This window comes from Onychomys torridus, chromosome 4, assembly GCF_903995425.1.
Source record: "Onychomys torridus chromosome 4, mOncTor1.1, whole genome shotgun sequence".
Classification (NCBI taxonomy): domain Eukaryota; kingdom Metazoa; phylum Chordata; class Mammalia; order Rodentia; family Cricetidae; genus Onychomys; species Onychomys torridus.
This window is the reverse complement of record NC_050446.1, coordinates 44,567,075-44,591,044: the sequence shown is the minus strand read 5'-3', so window position 1 is coordinate 44,591,044 and position 23,970 is coordinate 44,567,075. Positions and strand designations below refer to the sequence as shown.

General features: G+C 36.6%; 1 protein-coding gene and 1 pseudogene across 4 annotated transcripts in view; both read right to left on the bottom strand.

Annotated features, from left to right (window-relative positions):
* Nucleotides 1-23,970, bottom strand: part of B3galt1 (beta-1,3-galactosyltransferase 1) — a 584,757-nt gene that overhangs the window by 357,591 nt on the left and 203,196 nt on the right. The gene's annotated exons all lie outside the window — the stretch shown is intronic.
* Nucleotides 1,433-2,990, bottom strand: LOC118582022 (annotated as a pseudogene).

Below are 23,970 nucleotides of genomic sequence, written 5' to 3'. Positions count from 1 at the left end.
TGGGTTTTTTCTAAGATAGCATGACCTCACTAGTCCCAGTAGTTGTGTACATTTATAGTAGGAGCTGTGATTTAGCTCCTAGTCAATGAATGCTCCTAAATTCCTAATAGACAGCTGTTGGTTAAGGGCTGTCTTGACATTCTGGTCATTGCTGTCTCTCATAGGTATCACAGCTGGATAGGATTATTGATTACTCATCTCCCCTGTAAGCTTACTTATACTTTCTGGTATAAAAGACAGTCTTCAAGAAGAAGATTTTCAGGGTAGATCCAGTGAATTGAAACATCTTAAAAAATAATTTTTAAATCTGTCCTTTGGATTTTTTCAGTACAAAGTACAGTACATATCATAGTATATCAAATAAATAAAATGTGATCAGGGAAACATTCATAGTGATAACCTGCAGATGTCTATAGTTGACTTCAGAGCAACAACCAAGAAAGAGAAAGATGGTTGAAAATTGCTTTGGAGGGCAAAGATATTTTCCCTGACTTTATTACTTCAGATCACAATAAGAAAGTAAGAAACAGTTCAGATGAACAGAGAGAAAAAGTCAGAAAAGTTTTGAGGCAGAGTTGAGAAAATGTGTAGATAGGGTGAGAGAGAAGCTTGGTAAGAAAGAACAGGAGTTAGCTTGAGCCACTGGGCAGATCATTGTTCCATTACAAAACTCTGAAAGGAGGAACTGAAGGAAGAGTACTTAACTGTTGTCTGGCTAGGCTTTAAATCTTTCTATATTGACCATTTGTAGAATGACCTTCCTCTTACCCTTTCAGCCATATACTCTACGTGCAACTTCTTAGTTGTCTTCTTAATCAGCATCCCAGACATCAGAGTTACTTGAGTCAGGAATCTGGGACACCGAGGACACTGACAATCAAGGACACTGTCAGAAACTCAAGTCAGCCAAGAAGTAAACATATCTATTGCCTACTCCTCAAAATATACTTTTCAGGATTTTGAAGTGAAAAGCAGATAAAATTTCTATTTCCTCCTCGATTTTCCTGGGTCAGTTCCCAGTTGTTCCTCCACACTTGGCAGAAGATTCTTCTTGTCACCACAACTGTAGCCATAGAGTAGAGAGTTCCAGGTTTCCCATCCTATGGAATGACTATCTCACCTGTAATTGTTTGAAGCATAAATCCTATATAAAATGGACCAGATATCTTCTCCGTTTCTTTCCCTTTTTTTTGCAACAAATTTTATTTAGCCCAGTCAGTTCCAACACAGCACAGAAAGCTTACAGAGGGTAGAAAGTGCATTAATAAAAGGCAGTCTTTATCCAAAGGAAACAGAAAATATATTATTGATTCAAAATATTTAACACTTGAACAATAAATTGCAATAACTTATTCTGGGTTCTACTGATGAGAAAAAGGAAAGGAGAAAAGAATGCTTTATGAAGAGGTACATCCCCAGCTGAGACCAGAAGTCAGTAGAGATCACTAAGACCCACAGTCTTCCTTGCTTTTTGCACAAGTGCCTTCAGCTGGAACTTTTTATGGGACAGGAGGCAGTCATGCTTTAGGAACATAGCCAGGTCTATTACTCCCTGCCTCGAGGCTTCTCCCAGGTAAAAGCATCTTCAATTGCATTTTCCTCTGCATACAGATTTAGAATCTGTTTATATAGTGGGACTGTGGGAATGATGATTTCATCAATGTCATTATTTTCAGATTGATTTTCCATTTTCTCCAGAGCAGAACTAGTTCTTCACTCTTATTTTTCAAAAGTTCTATGTGTTTATCAACTTCAGCTACTGCTTGATCGAAGTGGGTAACAACCTCCTCTTCCAGCTTCTGGTGGCCATTTTTCATATGTTCCTCTGTTCATTTCAAGGCACTGAGTGCTGCCTGAGTACTATCCAGTTCCTCCTTCATGCGCCATCACAGTTTGTCACTGGCCGCTGAGATGAGAGATGCTCAGTGGTGTCCTCACTGATTGTGCCATCTCTGCTGGGACCAACACTGGTCACGGGAGGCTGGGAAGGACACTGGGAACTTGCTGTGGCAAAGTATGGGCCAGCAGGTAGGTAAGGACAGCCAGGATAAATAAGCACTGGGATTGGGAGGGTATCCAGATGGATATGCAGAGGTTCCATTCAGCCTGCCTGGCACATGGCCCTGTTGCTGTGTATGGTGGGTAGGATGCAGAAATAGTGGTACAGGAAAACACTGGAGGATCCTCTCCAAATATCACAACTGTGATCTGAATAAGCTCCAGCAACTCTGACCGTGGATGTTTCCATTCATGTAGATAAGGTAGGCAGATTCTCCTATTTCCATCCACACGCTTTCCTATTTTTAATACTCATTGAACTAGTAGGCTTAACAAAACAGATAGGGGCATTATATAGGTATGTGTCCAGCAGCCACAGGCATATTGGAATATTATATGTATTACCTCTGTTAAGGCACAGGAATTGTTCCAATGGGATTCACCAGCTCTCTGGAACTGCCATCATTAAAAACATATGAATTCATATGAACCAAAGGCTGTGGAGCCCCCAGCTGGATCAGGCCCTCTGGATAAGTGAGACCATTGAATAGCTTGATCTGTTTGGGAGGCATCCAGTCTGTGGGACCAGGATCTGTCCTTAGTGCATGAGCTGGCTGTTTGAAACCTTGGGCTTACACAGGGACACTTTGCTCAGTCTGGAAGGAGGTGACAGGACCTGCCTGTACTGAATCCACCAGGTTTAAATGAATCCCCAGGGGTGTCTTGATCCTGGAGGACATGGGAATGGAGGGGAGGGGTTGGGGGGAAGGTGGGGGTGGGGTTGGGAGGGGGGGAGGACAGGGGAACCCATGGCTGATGTATAAAATTTAAAACACATAATAATAAAGAAAAAATTATTTATTTTTTTTTTAAAAAACATATGAATTCAATATAGGTTTGAGCTCTTTGTACATAGCCATGACACTGACAGGTTGATGGACAGTTAGATCTCTGTATTTGTACTTCTTTAGCTCACTCTCTGACACTGCCATGGTGCTTGCCTCCATCCCTGCAGGCAGAGGGTCATCGCCCTGGGACTCCCCTGGGCCACCAGACAATAGCCACGCCCCACCCCCACCAAGCAAGAAGCCCATCTTCTCTGTTTCTTTTGCACACTTCCCCTTCTCTTCTCTCTCCTTTCAACAGAAAACTAAATTTGAATCTCTAACACAAGAGTTGCTTTAATTACGATCCCATGATATAATGAGCAAGACAAGGGGGTAACCATGGGATACACCATGAAACATTGAAGATGAAGATGTGATGAGTGGGATGGTAAAACTGTATGTTTTTATTAATACATTTCCTATTTGAGGACAAACAAAATTCTTAGCTGTCTACATTATAAAAAGTTATTGTGTCTTTATAATGACACCTGTCAATATAAATACATGAAATTATGGTGATATTTCATTTGTACTGAAATGTGATTTTATTTGTATGTTAATAAATAAAGTTGCCTGGGGGTCAGAGCTAATAGCAAGCTATAGCATGAGCCAAGAGGTGGTGGTGCACACCTTTAATCCCGATCACGTGACGGGCAGATCTCTGTATGTTCAAGGATACAGCCAGCATGGAGACACACGCCTTTAATCTCAATACAAACTATAGAGACCTGGAGGTCTGTACAGACAGGCAGTGATGAGGAGGTCATGTGGTTGGGTTTACAACCAATGAGAAGGCCGAACAGAAGTCAATAAAAAGACAGACACACAGGAAGTAGGTCTCTTTCTCAGGGGAAGGACGGCTGAGGCAGCGGGTGGTTAGAAGGCGGTTTTATTCTCAGCTCTTAGCTACTGCTCTGACCTCTTGGGCTTTTAACTCTGCATTTGGCTCTGTGTTTCTTATTTAATAAGACTGTTACATCTACATGAAATCACGTATGTACATATGAGATATAAGTACAAGCGAAATTCTCTAGGGAAACAAAGGGTATTAACATGAAAGGTGGGAGGAGACAAAAGGTAGAAGGATGTTGGGAAATCAAATCCTTTGTGAGATGGTCCTGATGTAACATGCAGTATGCACAATGAATATATCCAATGAAAATCAAAACAAATATAATAGATTTTTAAATTGTTACTAAAATACTCTTTTCTTCCCTCTTCTCTCCCACACTTTCCTAATCATTCCCTCTTTCAATTTCCTTTGTTCTATACATTGGTTCAACTAACATTTAGGAGACTGGAGTTCTAATATGAATTTAGTATTATTGTACTGAATATATTTTGTTGAGTAAGATAATTTTGAAAGTGAACCTTTTGACCTTGTATACCACTAATTATGTGTAAAATACAATTTGACTATTAATAGCACTTATTATTATGTCCTATAAGAATTGTTCAACAGAAATAATACAGTCAGAATCTGGAGATTGTTTTTATATGAAAGAAAATCACTGGAGCCTAATTACTTTGCAGACACAATTAATGTCAGTCTTTTATTCCTACTAGGCAGTGCCATAGCAAATTCCAGGCATGACCTCAAATGCTTGTTAATATCACTGCAATTTCTATCAACCTTTTGTTGGTGTTTGCCTTCTTTTCAGACTGAACAAATTTAGGGAACTATGTCTCCTCTTCCGATGTAAAATGTGCTATCTTGACAGTACCTAATCCAAGCACCACATTATCTCTGTCAGGTAGCAGAACTTGATGTTCCCTGATATTCAACATCCTGACATCTAAAGCCTGTCATTAGGCACAATATCACAGATGCTTAATTAGTAGTCATTTACTTCTCCTTTCTATTTACCAGTCCACATTTGATTACTGAAATTGTAGGAACCATAACACCTATAAATTCTTCACAAACTTACCTAGAATTATCCAATTTAGTGGCAACCTAACATCCTCCAATATGAAAAGCTGCACACATACTATTTTCTCTGCATGGTTGTGTTCTTTGGTTACCTGAAAGAAAGATTAAAGATCTTCCTGGTGGTTCATAGCTATGTCCATTCCAATCAGGATTTTTTTTTTTTTTGAGACATTCCTTTTAATCCCCATAACATGAAATGTCCTCATACCTTCTGGATGCTACTTGTTACTTCTAAATTTGTAGCATATGATGTTTTTTGATGTTTTAATAGTTTACATTTTTTGTCCATTAAAATGCTCACCCCCACATATATTTCTGTATTAGTTACGGTTTCTATTGCTGTGAAGAGGCACTATGACCACAACAACTCTTATAAAGGAAAACATTTAATTGAGGTGATTTACAGTTTCAGAGGTTTAGTCCATTATCCTCATGTTGGGACACAGAATGACAAATTGCACAAAGTTTCACTGATTTTCCTTTATGTCTTTCCCATTAACACAACCTATTTTTAAAGCAGTAATTGAACTAAAGAGTATCTATATAAATTACTGAATATTCAAGAAAGAGAAAATAAAAGGCAAAATATGAAGGAGGAATTAAGAGATGTGGAAGTCCAACCTACTTCTAACCAGAATATCAGATGGTAAGAGAAAGGACAAAAGAAGAAAGATTCCCCAGAGATGAGGCTAAAGAGGATGATGAACACCATGCTCTTTCAGAGCTGGAGCCCTTGAACCTAAAGTATAAAAACAGAACACACATAACTTAAAGCAGGGCAACAAAACCTCAGACAAATAAGATAATCAGTATCAGTCATAAAAAGGAGAATGACCAAGATGTGAGAGAAAAGTAGAACTTATCAGAGACAACTAGTCAAACTAGTGGAGACACATGAACTGTGGACCAACAGCTGAGGAGCCGCCATGGAACTGGACATGTGGATAAGTGAGACAGTTGTTTGGCTTGAACTGTTTACCCCCCACTCCCCAGGCAGGAGGATCAGGACCTGTATGTCCCTGGTGCATGAGCTGGCTTTTTGGATCCTGGTGCCTATGGTGAGAGACTTTGTGCAGCCTTGCTGCAGGAAGGAGGGGTTTGGACCTACCTCAACAGATTGTACTGGGCTCTGCTGACACCCCATGGGAGACCTTGCCTTGGAGGAGGTGGGAATGGGGGGTGAGTTGGGTGGGAAGACTGGGGAGTGGGAGGAAGGAGGACGGGGGAATCTGTGGCTGATGTGTAAAATGAATAGAATATCTCTTAATAAAAGAAATACAGTGGTGTATCGTTTTCAAACTACCAAGAAGAAAATGTTAATTTTGAATTTTTCATCACACACCTAGCTACACAACCAGAAAAGGAGAGAGATTGCCAAGAAAGAAATGAAAATGAAGAGGACTATAAGGAAAAGACAACACTTTGAGAACTTTTCAAGGCTGTGCTCCAGGAATAAGAAAAATGGATATAAACAGAAAAAGTTTATATAGGAAGAAAAAGTACCCCAGGAACTGTTGAAGCTGGAAAGGAGTCTAAGTAATGACCACTTAATGTGGTCATCCTGAGGTCTAGTTTCAGCAGTTGTAAATAGACCCAGCACTGTGCCACTGTGTGTCTGACGAGAGAGACATTACAGAATAGGCTGTATGCCCGTATTCTTTTTTTTTAATTTTATTTTAAAATTTAATTTAATTTTACATATCAGCCATGGATTCCCCTGTCCTCCTCCTCCCGCCCCCACTCCCGCCTTCCCCCCAGCCCACCCCCCACTCCCATCTCCTCCAGGGCAAAGACTCCCCTGGGGATTTAGCTCAACCTGGTAGATTCAGTCCAGGCAGGTCCAGTCCCATATTCTTTATCAACCCAAACTCAATGATTCCTAACAGAAAACTAGTTATCTGAGTTCAAAAGCTTTCTGTAAAGAATGGGCATACACTGTCATATTAATTAATTATAGAGTGTAGCTGACACTATACTTTCATGTATACGTTAAATATTTATAGAAGAAAGGTAAGGATGAAGAGCAAAATGTAAATATTCAGTCTACATAGTCATAACAATGTTAACTTGCTTACTTTTTAAAACTCATGTTTTTACTTTTTTATATTGATATATATATATATATATATATAATTTTGTGATAAGAATTAAACTTTGTATCATTTAAAACAAAAATTACTGAGGTAAGCCTTTTTGACCAGCATAATAATGTTGTCACCACAGAGTCACACCATGACCCCTGCTGGTCTGTCTTCATACCATGAGCACCTGAGTTCCTCTGGAGTAATGTAGAAGAAAGACTGATACAAGTATGATCTTTTTCAATGGATCAAACACCGACTATTTCAGACACTATCTTCACTTCTCTTTGGGGTCCTCTCTGTCTCCTTTGCCACACCTTCCCAACCTATTCCCATATTTATGTTGAATATCTCCAGTAACCAAATGAAGAAGAATAGTTAAGAACTTCTCATTAAGATGGGCTTGTCACTGCACTGACACTAAGGATCTTGAGATCAAATTTCAGAGCTGGCACAGCTCACTTGCTCTGTGAGCTGTGGTGTCTCTTTTGGTGGAGAATTAAACAGCACTTACAACTAAATGAGATTAATTAAATTGATTTTCAAAACTTCTCTTGGCTAAAGCCATCTGATGCTTGTGATGGCTGGGAGAATTTCCTTTTTTGTCCACATGCAATTCATTCTATAATAGTTAATTAGGATTACTGCTCACGCCGACAGTGAGTATGCAGAAAACACTCTGTACACAGAATTCTTTATTTTCTCAAATTGACAAAAGAAAAGAGTTTAAAAATCTTGTGGCCAAATCTGATTTAACCCTTTTTTAATGTGTTCAATTACAAGAATAATTAAATATTGGAGGAACTTTTCCATGAAGGGTGTGAAAGACTGAAAGAGTAATAAAGGACAAACATTTAATGAAGACAGATGGCTGCTAGAGTCTAAGGCAGTCAAGAGTGATAGCTGGCTTGAACATGCTATTGGATTCTCTTCATGATTAATTCTTACATTTTTAATAGCTATTTCATGGTCTTGCTAAAACAAATACCAAATTCATGGAATGTGTGTCATTCTGTCCCATTTAGTACAAAAGAAGCTTAAGGCTTTATTCAAGTAACAATTATATATGGCACCATGTATATACAACATTTGTTAAGGGGTCACTCTCCATAAGGTGGTAAAGAACTAGAGCTGGGAACTGTTATGGAAAGAATATACTTTCATGAAATTCCATTCTATTGTTGGTGGAGTGTAGAAAAAAAAGATGTGTGATTGTTACTATTGCCAATTTGAAAAAAATCTAGAACTTCCTGGCAAATAGGTCTGTGGACATGGCTCTGGAGGGTTATCTTGATAGCATTATTTGAGGTGGGAAGACACACCCATTTTGGGTGAGGTCATTCCATGGCTAGTATCTTGTCTACTATGTAAGTCCAGAAAGGGACCTGAGCTACAGCATGCATTCATTGCTCTTTCATTGCTCCCATAGATTGCAGGAGTAATGTGACTAGCTGCTTCAAGATCCTGGTGCCATTACTTCTCCACTAAGACAGACTGTATTTTGAACTGTGTATTACTAACTTTTCTATTACTGTGATGAAATGTATGGCCAAGGCAACTCAGAGAATAAAGGGTTTATTTGGAGTTTATGGTTCTGACAGGAAATGAGTCCATCATCATAACAGTGGGTAAGTGAGGCAACAGGCAGATAAGACATGGGGGCTGATGTAATAGTTAAAAGTTCACATCTCAACAAAAGCAGGGAACAGAGAAAGGGGACTCAAATCAACATAAGTCTCAAAGCCTATGCCTGCCCCCTCTCCATATACTTCCTCCACTAAGATTACACCTCCCAAGGGTTCACAAACAGCCACTAACTGGGGACCAAGTATTCAAATACCTGAATGGGCTTGTTGGAGGTGTCTGTGTGTTGGCGGGGGGGGGGGTCGTCTCATTCAAGTTACTCACAACTTGTGAGCTAAAAATAAATACCTCTCCCTTCACTTACTGTCTTTGAAAAATTTTATTATCATCACAACAAGGAATACAGGTATAGTAAATGAAAGTAACTCAGGTAAGAAACAGCAGGACCTGTGAGATTTGTTTTAGTTAGTGCCATTTGATAATAGCAAGTTAGGAAACAGTTGAGCAAAATCTTCCATAGAATGAGGGAACAATTCTACAAATACCTAAAAGAAGACAGTTCAAGCTAAGGTCAATGTCCCAGAGATCATATGAATTTTCATGTGATAGCAAAGTGTCATCATCACATAAAGATTCATACAGAAAAGTAAACAGAGGCTTGATGAAGAAAGTGCCATGGGCTAGAATAATGATATCAGATAGTATCCAAAACATAGTGAGCTTTACAGCTAGGAAGCTGATAGCATAGAACTATGCTGCAACTCACTATGCTTCCGTTGTTTTATGAAAGAAAGACTGGATGTAGGGGAGAGGCATAGAAGACACACTGTAAGCTACAGAAAGAACCCAGGTAAGAGATGGTGGAGGCTTGAACAGGAGTGACATTAAGATGTGCTGGGAATAGATACAACAAAAAGCACTGAGAAGTGGCTGAGTTCTGCAGTATATTTTAAGACTTAAGCAATAGGATTTGATCCATTATAAAGAAGCAAAGAGACAGGGAAGATTCTAAGCACTTTGGTCTAAATGATTAGAAAGATAAATTTGCCGTCAGTGTGATAAAACTTCTGGTGGTGCTCTTCTGGAGAGATGTCAAGTTTTGGATGTTGGATTTGAGAATCCCATCAGATGTCCTATTGGAGATTACAAGGGAGTAATTGTGAGGAACACAGGTGGATTATCAGATGAAAGGTAGAGATAATAACTTGGAGGTTGTCACTGTATAGTTAACACTTCAAGATATTAAAGAAGAAATCAGTTTGAAAGAGAATATGGTTGTAGACTTCAAGCTTTAGTCATGGTGGTGGTGCTGTTAGTGATAAAACCCCTGAGAGGATTCTGTTAGAGACACAGGAGGAAGAGCAGGAGCAGGGGGGCAAATGAAGAATGCCTTCAGTGATGGTCATGTGACCAATGTGTGGAAAATAGTAGTCAGGTCAAGTAAGATGAAAAGTAATAAAGGACACATGCTCCCAAAGGTCAGAGGCTACCAGAAACATCAAGTACAGAAGTTTCACTGTAATAGTAGGAACAAAGCCATAAAAATAAAAGACATAAAGAGTGATGGCAGGGAGTATAGAGAAGGTGTTTACTGGCACGGATTTTAGACAATGTTAGACAACCCTCAGAACAGTTTTGCTCCTAAGAGGACAAAGAGGTGTAAAGCAGATCACAGTCAAACACAGCACTGAAAAACAGAAGGATCCCTAGGAATTGTGAGAAATGTAAGATTCCTGCTTAGAAAACAACCTAAACCAAACAAAAACAAAAAAGTGTTCTAATACCTATTCTCTTATTTCCAGCAAAATAGAATACAGTTGCCATTTTTTAAACACACACTACCACTATTCCATGGACCAGATGACAAGAATGAACAAAACACGTGTATAAGCCAGGTTGTTCCACTCAAGTCAGAAACTTTCAATGAGGATACATCATACATGAGAAAGTGAGACACAGAGACACTAAGTGGTTTGCTTGTTGTTGTACCTCTTTAAGTTTTAATGTCCGTGATATCCTGGAAGTAATTCCTATAAGATATAAACAGAAGAAAACACAGTTTTACAAATGGAAACTATTAGATGTTTTCTTCATAGAGCTAACATTATGGTATTGTTTGATTTTAGGACAGTTGAGCTTGCTGCTAAATAGTGGTTTAAGTGTTTGGAAAGGGATCAGTGAGGTGCTCACTACCAGGTATGGGGTCACAGCAAACTGACTGTGATCTCTGGGATCTACAGATAGAAGAGGAAAGCAATTCCTGCAAGCTTGTTTTCTGCTATGCACATGCATGAATGTCCCTAGTGAGTCAGTCAGTCAGTCAGTCTGTGTGTGTGTGTGTGTGTGTGTGTGTGTGTGTGTGTGTGTCTGTCTGTCTCTCTCTCTCTCTGTCTCTCTCACTCTGTCTCTATCTCTGTCTCTGTCTCTCTCTCTCTCTCACACACACACACACACACACACACACACACACACACTAAGTAAATAAAATACAGTGATTCAAACCAAAGTAAAAATAAATACCAAATGTGATATGTGGAAGCTGGCCAACCAGGTACATGTACTCACATGCATATACCCCTACACACATATACATTTATTCTTCAAAATAATAAAATATTCCAATAATCAAGAAAATTTTAGTTTATTCCCATATTAAAGAAAGAGAAATGACTGATTAGAAATGATTTTATCAATGTAATAAAAAAGAAAAGCTTCAATATAACATCTTTCTGGGGATATCCTCTTTCTAGTTAAATACATCTTTTAAGAAGCAAAATCTTGGCCTAATAGAACAAAAACTTTTATTGTTAGCTTAGAATTTGGGAATGGAAAATTCGAGAACTCTCTAGAAAATCTGACAATCATTCTATTTAAGTATTTTAGCCAAATATGATATACTTGACTAGAAAGAGAGTAGTAAATGTAAAAAACAAAAGCAAAGAAGAAAGCTGAGAGAAACATGTGGGTCCTAAAACGACCAACTCTGGACTTAAATGTCTATACTCATTTTGTCATTTCAAAAAATCCTAAGAGGTTTCTCAGACTCAGTCTTCTATTAACTATTTAGTGACTCAATATTTAATTAATATTTTATTAAGGACACCTCAAGCTTGTATTATAAAGTTAGGTTTTTATTTCCTTTCTAAAAATCTCATAATGTACATCATATTATGCACTTCATTGGTAAATGCTTATTATAATAACTTTTAATATAATTTAGACATTATTTGAATAATTTTATAGTTTGAATGACACAAAAATAAATACTTTAGTTGGTACATGTCTGTATTCATTAATTTACTAGATTGTATTTCTCTTTAATGACTGAAAAGATCTTTGAAAATAATGCTGCCTGACTTTTTTCTTATGGAAATAAAATATAGAAAAACCTATAGTCATTTTATATAAATTGACATAGGAAGATGTGAACTTGAGGGAAACAAGTCCTAGGACCTGAATAAACTTGTAGTGCTTAAGGTTTAAAATAAGAATTAAGAAATTTGCATGCTGATAGTGGTGGGATAATTTGAGATGGTTTCACTAAAAAGAGAAGAAATTTGTCACTTTGTGATAAAGGCTTTATTTAAAACATTTAAACTAACATGCTCGGTCCTAACTAAAGAACCAACAAAAATGTGAGCAGATTTGTAGCCAAATATCCACAGCAGCATTACTTCTAATAGAGGGAACAAGTCAGACATTATGTAGTCATTAAACTGGGACTCTGCATAGCAAGGATTAGAGAACAACGACGGAAAGGGAATATGTAGACTGTAACTTTTTTCTATGCTATGTGCATTCTAGTTTTTGTTTCAATAAATTGACTTTTATTAAAACCAGAAAGAAAGTAAAAATATCTGGCTATGTTTAATAGTAGGGATAATGAATATTTCATATCTTCATTTAATGTATTCTCTTATATATTTTCCAAATTGTTCTCAATAACCCTGTGTTTTTGTTTAAAGATCTGTATCATTTGTTTAAAGTTTGAAAACCCAAATAGTCAAATCATAGTTTCAATAATTCTAAAATGAGGTTGTAATTTTATTTTAAGTTTTACTTTTAATATATTAGCAACTAGTTAATATGCAGAAGATATGAAATATAAAGTATAATGTTATCCATATAGATTTGTTCAGATTGGAAAGGGAAAGGTTAAAACTACATTACGTTTCATTGTTTATCTGTTTATACATAGATAAATATTTTTCAAGGTGGTATTATTCAGTTTGAGAGTACATTTACGGTACTTAGAGAATAATTCCTAATAATTGTTCTAGCAGGAGGCCATTTCTCAATTACCATTTGTATTTGGCAGCTCCTGTTCCCATGGATTCTAAGAGACCTCCAGTGGTGTGGAGTTAAAGAATGAGCCAGGTCCATGCTCTCTTAAGTGTCTATTTACATGATCATGAGTGTCTTCATAGAAGATGATGCCATTATCAGCCTGTTGATGAGCTACATGTTTTAATTGTTTTAAGTATACTTGTCTCTCTTAGTTAAAAATTAAAGCTTGGTTTTCTTCACATTTTTCAAAACTGGTATGCATCTTATTTCTTAAGAATTTCATTGGGAATCCAAATTATGGCCTTTGAATAGTTTTCTTTCAAATATGATTTCTTCATATGGGAATAAAACTCACAATTTTAGTATCATTACCATCCTATTCTAGCCAATTTAGTTGACTCCTATTTACTTATTCAAAAATCAACAAATGGAAAATTATTTCCTTAAGCTTAATGTAAATTTTATTCATTCTATTCTTTACAGCAAAAACTTACAGTAATTAAAGAAAAGAAGTTATTAGACCTTTACAGGACTATTTTGGAGTCTTACAAGAAACCAATGTAAAATGTTTAAAGAGTAACTCTTTGAGACATTAAACTAAACTGTGAGCAAGTCAATCAACTCATAGATCAGTGCCGTATCCAGCCATAATCAGAGAAGCTTCCTCTTGAGAATAAATACAGATACCCACAGTTATACAATATGAAGAGAAAGAGAGACAGAGACAGAGATAGAGAGACACAGAGAGAGACAAAGAGGGACAGAGACAGAAAGGGAGGAAGGGAGGGAGGGAGAGAGATTGAGGGAGAGGGAGAGGGAGAGGGAGAGAGAGGCAGAGGGAGAGGGAGAGGGAGAGGGAGGCAGAGGGAGAGGGAGAGGGAGAGGGAGGGAGAGAGAGAGAGAGAGAGAGAGAGAGAGAGAGAGAGAGAGAGAGAGAGAGACTGACTTTGAACACACAGCTCTAAGTGAGATTTCTCAGTCAAACAAAGTCCTTAATTCAGAGTTCAAGAAACCCCACAGAAGAAAAGGCAGAAAAGGAGGAAAGCAGAACAAGTCCCTCTCAATAAACTGAGCAAAGCTCATATGAACTCCAAGACAGTGAAACAGTAAGCTCAGGGCCCAAATGGGTGTGCCTCAGGCCCTCTGCATAGATATTAGTTTTCAGTTTCATGTTTTTATGGGAATCCTGAGTGTGTCTTGTGCCTTCTCTTGGACTCTTTTCCTTTTGTTGGTTTACTTTGTTCAACTCCTATGTAATGGCTTTTGTTTTATCTTATTATATTTTATTTTGTTAGATTTGATTGTTATTCCTTAGAAGCCTGTTCTTTTCAAATGAGAGTTAAAAAGGGAGTGGATCCAATGGGAGAGGAGGTGGGGTTGATCTGGGAGGAGTAGAGGGAAGAGAAACTGTATGTAATCAGGATATATTGTATGAGAAAAGGGAATTTATTTCCAATAAAAGGGATTTTTTTTTAAAGAAAGAAGAAAAGACTAGAAATAAAGCAAGTAAACAAGTGAGAGAAAGATGGGGAGGAGAGAAAGAGACACAGAGAGAGACAGAGACAGACAGAGACAGAGAGACAGAAAAAGGCTTGCAAATTACCTAGTTATTTTAGCATGCTGCCACTGAGCACCTCATCTTGGGAACTCTTTTTGCAATTGTTTTCTCTTTGAAGGATGGTGTCTGCTTTGTTCTGAATAAAATCTGAACCCAGCCTGGTGTTCTGTAGTTTGCTCATCAGCTTTGAATTCCCCATCTGTGAGGATATCCAAGGTGTGCCCTGATGCACCCGAAGAAAACTTGTCAATGTCTGATTTTTTTTAATCTTCTTAATCTTAACCCTTTTCTTTACATTTGGATTGTATCTCTTCCCTGAAAGGCACTTATGATCAAAGGTCTACTGATGCAAGCACACTGCATCCTCTGTCTAGCCATGGAGAAGACAATTCAGATATTGAAATCAAATATGCTTTTACTGATATAATAAAAGGTCTGTTACACAAGCAGAGGTCGAACTCTGAAGATCCGAGACAGGATTTTTAGCCTAGAATTGTGAGGGGCTGAGCAATAGACTGATCTATAGAAACATCAGCTCTGCTCATGAAATCCAGAATGTTATCTGGAATTATTCCTAACCTCTGACCAGGAACATAAGCTGGTGGATTCACAGGAGGTGGCAAAAGCTTAAGCCCACTACAAAGGTAGTTTGAAGTTTCACTTTTAATTGTCTGCTGGTTGTTGAATCTTTACAGAAGCTTCAAGTTTACCTTAATTAAATTAGATAATGCAACTCATGGGTTATTTCTAGACCACTGCTCTTCTCAGTGAAATGGAAATCAATGAAAAATTAAGAGGCTTACTTATAAAACAGGAAATAAAAAGTGCATATAAAATTTCAGAAAACCAGCTCATAATTGCATGGGTAGTTTACCAATTGGTGAGGATTAGCAGGTAGGGCAAATCTATTCAGTGTAGTGACTTGCTTTATTATTTAACTCTTTCCTAATGGAAAGATATTTTGTGTTCAGAAGGTTTTCTTGTAATTTCTATAAGCCAACATAATCTCTACTAGAAAATAGAAAACCTTGCCCTGTTGATGGCTAACTGGGGCTTGCTGCTGATATTCTGTTAGCCCTATAGAGAAAGGGAGACATGGGTTTTGGGTATCCTTCTAGCTGCCTGAGAAATCACATCAATAATGTCATGCCAAAGAAGGAAGATATAAGTGTCTTGCTGTTTTAATAGAACAGAGTTTGTATCCTTACCTCCATGTCATTATTCAAGTATGTAGCTAGCACCAAATGAATGGCAGATCCTTCTGTTACAATTGCAGAATTTAAGTAAGCAAATGAAATATCTGCTTTTATGTACATTAATATAGTGTACATATTTAAGAATAGTGAATTTCATATATAAAGAAGTATTTATATTTCATCTAGGACAACCAGACACAAAACTGAATGAAGAATAAACATGAATCTCAGTGATGAGATGCTCAAAGGATTGCTCAATAGGTATGATCATATCACCATGGCTGTCTTCTCACATGTTTGTTTGTAAGGCTGCAGATGTGGAGGTATCACAAAGACTAACTGAAACAGCAATAACAAAATAACAGTGATAATCTTATATAATTTGTACTCTGTGTCAGGTACTGCTTTAGGCATTCTATGTACCAAATGTGATGGGCACTTTGGGGCAAAGTTGATAGTTAGGAGGGAAGTTATGATCACATCTATCAAAATGTGATTTAGAATCACTAAAATGTTTTTGGCAAAAGCAAGACCAGAATTCCAGTATATGCTTTAGAGACCTCTCTCTGGCAGAAGTCAAGGATGGCTTGGAAAGAAACAAGGTGTTGGGGAGAGCAGTCCAAAGGAAGTTCTTCCATCAGACAAAAAGGAACAAAGGCCCAATGGAAGAAAGTCCCCATGAATACAACACAAATAATTCTATGATGTTTCAGCATATCTACTAGAATCTTTAGCTATAAACAGTGTATCACGTGTACGAAAGTGGGAGGAACTACACATGAAACTTAAAATTTTGTAAATGGACATACATGATCTAAAATGATGGTTAAGAACAAAATAAAAATCCATTTTCCCATCTTTGCATTAGGATAGTACAATCAGAATACTTAGATAGCAGGTCTTGAAAAGCTATGTAGGCTTTTCTTAGGACTTAGTATAAATGTGTTTTTTTTTAAAGAAGCTATTGTTTGATTGGAATAATATTTAACCACATACCACAAAGGTTATTTTATAAGAAAGTATTTTGATCGTCCAGTTAAGTGTGACCCTGAAAGAGGCTCCAAAAGCTAAGATATTTTAGTACACATGTTAGAAATGCTTTATGATGCATTTAATTTCCTTAGGAAACTAATGTAATTGGGGTAAATATGAGGCCACAGCACAGCTCACATAAATATTCCATACTGATAAACAACGGCATTGGAGGTGGCTTTGTTCTCGTTGTAAAATCCAAACAATGAGTGGAATCCCATCATTCTTGAGGTACAATCAGTTCACAGAGGCACTTCTTGCATTCTGATTTATGTTTCACTGTAATTTTATGGCGTATGAGTCGATGTTTAATCAGTAGAGCTGTTAACTAACACTATGCAATGGTTTATTGTTAGGATTCCTTTGTAAACTCCAACATAAATGTGATGACAATTTGAAGCAAACACCTCCCAGTTCAAGTAGTTGGTTTTTCAAGGATGCTTGATTGGCCTCAAGCTGCTGAATGCGATGAGAACCTTTGAAGTCAGAGCATACTCCGTTGCTAGAAGTATCTAGCTGAAATCTATTTGCTTCCATGACCTAAAGAAAATTGTTAATTTCCCAGAGCATTCCAGCCTCTATTATGTGTTAGTTCTTGAGGAAGACATTATTTACTTTATTTGTGTTGTCAAGTGTTTTTTGATGAATGCATGCAGAATCACGTGAAGCTGACAACTCACAAAATGAATAAATAAATGATGTCAGTAAAGCAGTCAGATCAGTTCCTTATTATCAAAACAGTGAGAAGCAGCAACTTTCCACAACTCTGAAGTGCTGTGGTGTTGCTCATACTAATTATCTTACTATCAGAATCATCATAATGATTTGTTTATTTCACTGTAAACCAGAACAAAAACATATAAAATACGAACATCAATGTTTTGCCAGATTGTGGTATGCTTTATGATGGTACGAGATCTTCAACTGGCATGTTCTTATTAAATATCAATTCCAAATGTACTTGTTTGCAGCTAGTTCTGCTATCTATGGCAAGTGGTAGTGGCCTTTATTTCTGTGTTGCTATTTGGCTTATAGTGAAATTATTTTGACTGGGGACAAGGGAACATTTAAAAAGAAATTTAAGATATGTGGGTGGAGTCATCCTGTTTTGTTTTGTTTTTACAAATAATGACCAAAAGTAAGTATCACATAGCTGGATAAAGTAAACTTTGCCTACAATCCCCATACGCAGATGGATGAGGCAGTAGAATCACTATGATTCTGAGAAAATCTGGGGTATCTAGTGTGACTCTGTTTGTAAGAAGAACAAAAAAGAAAAACTAAAATAGCATGTTATTTGGAGTAGCTGCCAACAGAAAATGAACTCCATGTTTGGCGTGTGTGTGTGTGTGTGTGTGTGTGCTCATGTACACATGTACATGCTTGCTCTTTGTTTTCTTTCGGTATATTTTGTTTTATTGGTTTTTTTTTTTTTTCATTTTTTAGCTTTGTTTGACTCTTGATTTTTTATTGTTTTTCCAGGACAAGACAGGACAGGGAGACACAGACACGCAGACACACAGACACAGACACAGACACAGACACAGACACACACACACACACACACACACACACACACACACACACACACACACACACACACACAGACACACACATGCACACACACAGACACACACACACACAGACACACACACAGACACACACACACACAGACACACACATGCACACACACAGACACACACACACACAGACACACACACAGAGGGGGCAGGAAGGGAGGGTGAGGGAGAGAGGGAACAAGAACAGGAAGCTGGGTGCTGGAGGAAGATCTTGGAGAACATTGGAGAGGATAGAATATGAACAAAATAGAATAGAAAGGAAATGCCCATAGGATGGTTTGGAGGGAGGAAAGGAAAAGGAGAAATGTTGTAATTAGATTATACTCTCATAATTAAAGAAAATGCAAAAAGATAATCAGAAAACATGTATAATGAAAAAATCATTTTATAAATCATGATGCTGTTTTTGCCAGATTCTGAACATATCTAGATTGTTTGCAAATTTATCTCTACTTTAAAATGTGGTTTAAATGTCTAAAAATTTGCTTGGGTACTGGTTAGTTTTGAAGATGTTTTCAGTTTAAAATAACCCATGAAACAGGAATGATGAAGATATAAATGTCTATTACAACAATAGAAATAATTTTACGCAAAGATTGCATGTATGTAATTATCAAACTTCTTTTATGCTTTTAAATATGTTGAGCTATTTTAAAACTCTCGATGAAAACATGATCTATTCTAATACTTTTGACCATTTCACTTGTTTCTGATGTACAATATATTTAATCCCTGAAAACTTGCCACATATGAATAATCCCTTACTAACATTTGGAAAACTCCCCCAATTAAAACAAGGTATCTATGTAAAAAATGTGGTTTTGGTGTTTTTAAAATTAAGTGGATTTTGAGTCTATTTTACTTGATTTCTATGTTTTGTTCACAAGATAAATTATTTTCTATCATTTGATTCTTTTAAGTATCTTATTATGAATAAGAAATGCTAGTAAAGCATCCTTACTCAGTTCTGTGATTATTTCATGGATGATGTATACAATTTCTAATTAAATCCTAAATATATTTAATACCCAGATGATTAATACTTTACCTCTTCCACTTATTTATTCTAGGATTCCTATTTTAAGTTTCTTTTTTCAATCTGTTCACAATCTCCTGGTGATCACTTCCTATCTCGTGATTTTAAATAATATTTATATGCTAATGATTCCCAAATTCATACCAAGTTTGAGATAACTTCTTGAATTCTAGTGTCCCACAGCAATTACTGAACTGATGTCTCTACCTGAATATGTAATCTGTGCTGCAAATGTGACCATGAAAACTGGGCTTCCATCCTTTCACTGAACAGGGACTGCCCACATGACTGCTGTCCCTATTGCAGTTAATGAATACTCTATCATTCTATGTCTTTAGGGGAAACTTCTGAAAGTCACATTTGATTGTTTTGGAAAGTAAGGATTAGCAGCAGGAATAAAATTTACCTCTTTAATTATTCTGGGAATAGAGTGTAAACAACTAATTGAAATTCCTAGTGCAACAATTGGTGTTTACTAGTGGAAGGTAGTCCTTCTTCAGAATGATTTCAGTGGATGTGTCTAGTCTATCTAGAATATCTAGGTTAAAAAACATGAAAAGAGCATGTTACAAAGAGCTGTGCAGACAGCACACAGCTTTGAAGGAAATACTGTTTCGCTTATGTCTGGCTGGTGCTTGGATGTATGTTTTACTGCAAAATGTTACAAAGGGCAGGAACAATAATTTGTCTTGAGTAGGCATTGATAGGTATTCTGATATTTTTTCTCACTTTCTACATTTGAGAGTAAGGGCATTCTACTAGATCTACCTTCCAATATATCCTCACATGCTCTTACCAAGCTATTACCACCACTGATGTTTCTATCTTAATCTCCTAAGTGACAGGTGGATTTTGTACTTGATCTCACTCATTCTATACTTTATATAGAAGATTTCATATAGAGGAACCCTTCCTTAGTCTAAGCAATCCAAATCTTACTCACCTTTCTGAGTTCATATTCTTTTTTTTAATTGTAAAGATCATGTGACTTATAATTGATTCACCCCTTAGCTTTTTCAATCTCATCCTCTATTTTTCTACCTCAAATTATACCACTGAGGCCACGGTGGATGTCTTTTTCACTGGCCAGACAGATTTTCATATCAAAATATATGCACTTGCTGATGCTTCAAGCTGGCTTTCTGCATGACATGTCTGCTGTCTCATTTCTAAAGCTTAAATTCAATATCGTTGTTTAATTTTTCCTCTTAGAAAGGTCTCCATTGGGGATCTTAATAGAAGATTCTATACTCTTAGTACAATTATATCATAAACATTTCTCATCTATCTTCCCTGCTTTTGTTTACAATTGTAATTGACATTGTTTAGTACCTGCTCAATAAGAGGAAAATCATGCATGTACTGGAAACCTAGCCAACTACTCAGTGATAACAAAGTCATGGATCCTGGAGGAGAACCTACAACATTTTATTAAACCAGTAAAATCCCTAACTACATTATACGTATGTGTCATTGTATCCACTAATAAGTGTAATCCTTACCCTTCACGAAGAGAACTTCACTTTGCAACAGAGACCATTTTAGATAATCACAACAAATCAAAATACCAAGTTGTTGAGCCAATCCCAACAGATACAGATACACAAGAACTTCTGCACCTTAGTTCAGGAACCAGTGCAGAAGAGTGGGCAGAAAGATTATGTTTTCCAGAAATGTCAGAAGTGACATTCACCAAGTCTCACTAACATGGATGCCTAAACAAGAGCTGAACAAGGGCAGTAGCAGCAGACATGCCAAAGCAGACAAGAAAAGCAGACAAGACTTCAACCCTACACAAATAACTACAGGCAACTACAGAATTCTGAGGGTGGGAAAAATAGTCTTCCCCAGGGAAGAGAATACAAGCCACATACCCAGTATCAAATGGTCAGCCCTGAAACACACAGAGGAGCATCATGATACAGACTGAGCAGATTAGATAGGAATATGTATATTTAAACATATACAAACATATATGAAACAACAATTAATGAAAGAGGCCATGAGTCTGAAAGAGAGAAAGGAAGCAAATATATGGGAGGGTTTGGAGGGAGGAAAGGGAAATGAGAAATGATTAAAGATATACGACATTTATTTTCCTTAATTACAATTATTATTTGTCTCCCTCCACTAAAATGCAAGTTCCTACAGGGAAGAATTTTTAATTATTAGTTATCTGTAAAGATCATGTCAGTTTTTTTTAAATTTTAGAATAGTGCTTAATCTTATACATGTGTATAAAATAACTGCTTCCCATGTAAGTCATTGAATTTCGATTTTATTACAGGTAAGACTAGATTTTATTATGTGCGTTGCAGTCATTTGACATTATTTGTGAACAGAAGTCCCCAGAAGTAGGAAACTGCATTAAAAAAAGTGCAAGGCTGAGTGACTGATTAGAAAGTCATTATTACTGAGAGTTTCAAAGTTACAGATTTAAAGCCAAATTACCTTGAGACACCTTTAGCTATCTAAATAGCCAATCCTTGTCCACTCCTGCTTCTGAATTGATGTCCTTTTCACCACCATATGAAACAGTATGGGTTTTCTAAACCTAACAGACCAACAGACTCCAGAGATCCAAAAACTCAGAATGTCATCAGACAGTATCTGAAGCCTCTAGCAGAGACGTCTCTGCTCTCCTCTAACCCGCCTACCTGATGTCTCCACCACTGTATTTGAAAATGCCTCGGTTCTTGACTTCCTTGTGTTCTGTAATTTAAAAATTTTATAAATTGGTTGCTACTGTGGAACATTGTGTTTTGGTAGCCTGAATCCATGTTCCTGGGGCATAGTCATTCATATTTGGATCCAGAGCAGATTCTCTTTTATTCCCACTTAGGTGAGAGTTGGTTTTTACATGGATAGTTTAAAATTAACTGTATGATATAGTTCCTATTTCTTTCCAAGTGTTGATCTTTTTGTGTATTGATTTGTAAGAACTCTCTGCATCTGAGTGTTATTAGACGTATCTAAGTTGCAGTTTTCCTCTAAACATGCCCAAGTCAGTTAATGGATATCCATTCTTTGACTTATTATAGTAAAAATCCCAAAATGTCCTCTTTTTCTGAGAATAAAAGGTTACCAGTAAGGCTGTAATACATTTTTTGTTTAGACTATATAGGAGAGAATGAGACAGACTAATCAATTTCCTTTGCAAATAAATCACTGACGATCTTCACAGATGCATTTTATACTAGTTTGTCTTTGAATTTATTTTGATGTACTTGAAATGTATGAATTTATCTTGATGTACTTAGTTCATGAAAATATAATGACTAAATTCTACTAAACATATTCTTCGTGATTTCTTTATATAATATTTGGAAAATACATAGTATCTCTCAAACATTTGTAAACTTTGTATTCATAATAAACCATTTAATGCTGTTTTGAATGCATTTTGGTGCATACCACTTGTTTCCAAACTTGGAATATGATGATCCTTAAAAAGGTAGTTCTTGTGTAGTGAACAACTTTATTATCCAAGGATGAGAAAACAATAAAGAAGACCAGGTCTGAAAACAGAAACCTTTGAATAAAATTTAATTCTATAATTGTGGACTATGGGGTTGTGCGCCACATACCTAAATGAAGCATTTCCATCCGGACTTCAGTGTAACCACACACATTTATGGTGGGTGGCTTTTGGAGGCCATGAGTGTGGTGCCTTCATAAGTGTGACTGATAATAGGAATCATGGAGAGCTTTCTTTTGCTTTCTATTAGGTAAGAATACAAGGATAAGTCAGCAATCTGGAGCCTATAAATTGGCCTGATTTTTCCTGGCTCCCTGACTTCAGATTTTAAGTCATCAGAACACTAAAAAATTGATCTCTGTTACTGATACTGCATCCAGTCTATAGTAAATTGTTTGAAAAACACACATAAAGACTTTTACTGAAGTCTTGTCATTGTTAGACAATTATGGTTGCCTGAATTTTAAAATAAACTAAATAATTATAATTCATATACTATTTAAAATTAGTAAATACTACAACCAGGGGTACATAGATTATGAATATTATAATGCATTAACCTACCTGCTGCTGTTAGATATGTATTCATACATGGTTTAATAGTAACACAATTCAATATGAATTAAAATTGAAAAGTTTTTCTGAATAATTTTCTCTCTCCAATCATGCTATATTAAAATTCATTTTTAGCTTAATCTATCTTTTTTGTATTTACTAAGATTTGTTATTGGAATTTTTATCTCTTCTAGTTCATTGACATTTCTGCTCTTGTGATAAAATTATAGCCTAGTAATATCAGCTTCCTTACCACTTTCCTTTAATGTCTGCTCATTATGATTATGTCTCTCAATGTTTAATGATTCTATATTTACTTTTAAATACAGTCAGTACAGTAGTGGGCACACATAAAGCTTCCATACTTTTATACTATCTAATCTTTGTAGTCTGATCCAGTCATTTGCTTCAAACATAGCATCTTTTAGGAGATTAAATTAAATGTTCACAATATATGCCATGCAACAAAAATCCATATATTGCTACAATTTGATGATGTGGTATAATGATCTCTATTGTCCAGCTCATCTACTATACAAAACTCAAGAATCATCATTATTTTATCCATATTCTGTTACACCATGTGCTACTAGAATTGTGACTATTTGTTGGTATTGTTTATTTCTCGAATGAGGAAATAATGACCTGATAAGTCCCTACTGGAGTTTGTTCTTCATCAACTCGTTTCCTTTCTAAAATGCTAACTCTTTTCCTAATAAATTCAGGAATGCTCTTTATGATTTTTCTAGTGGATTCAGAGTGATA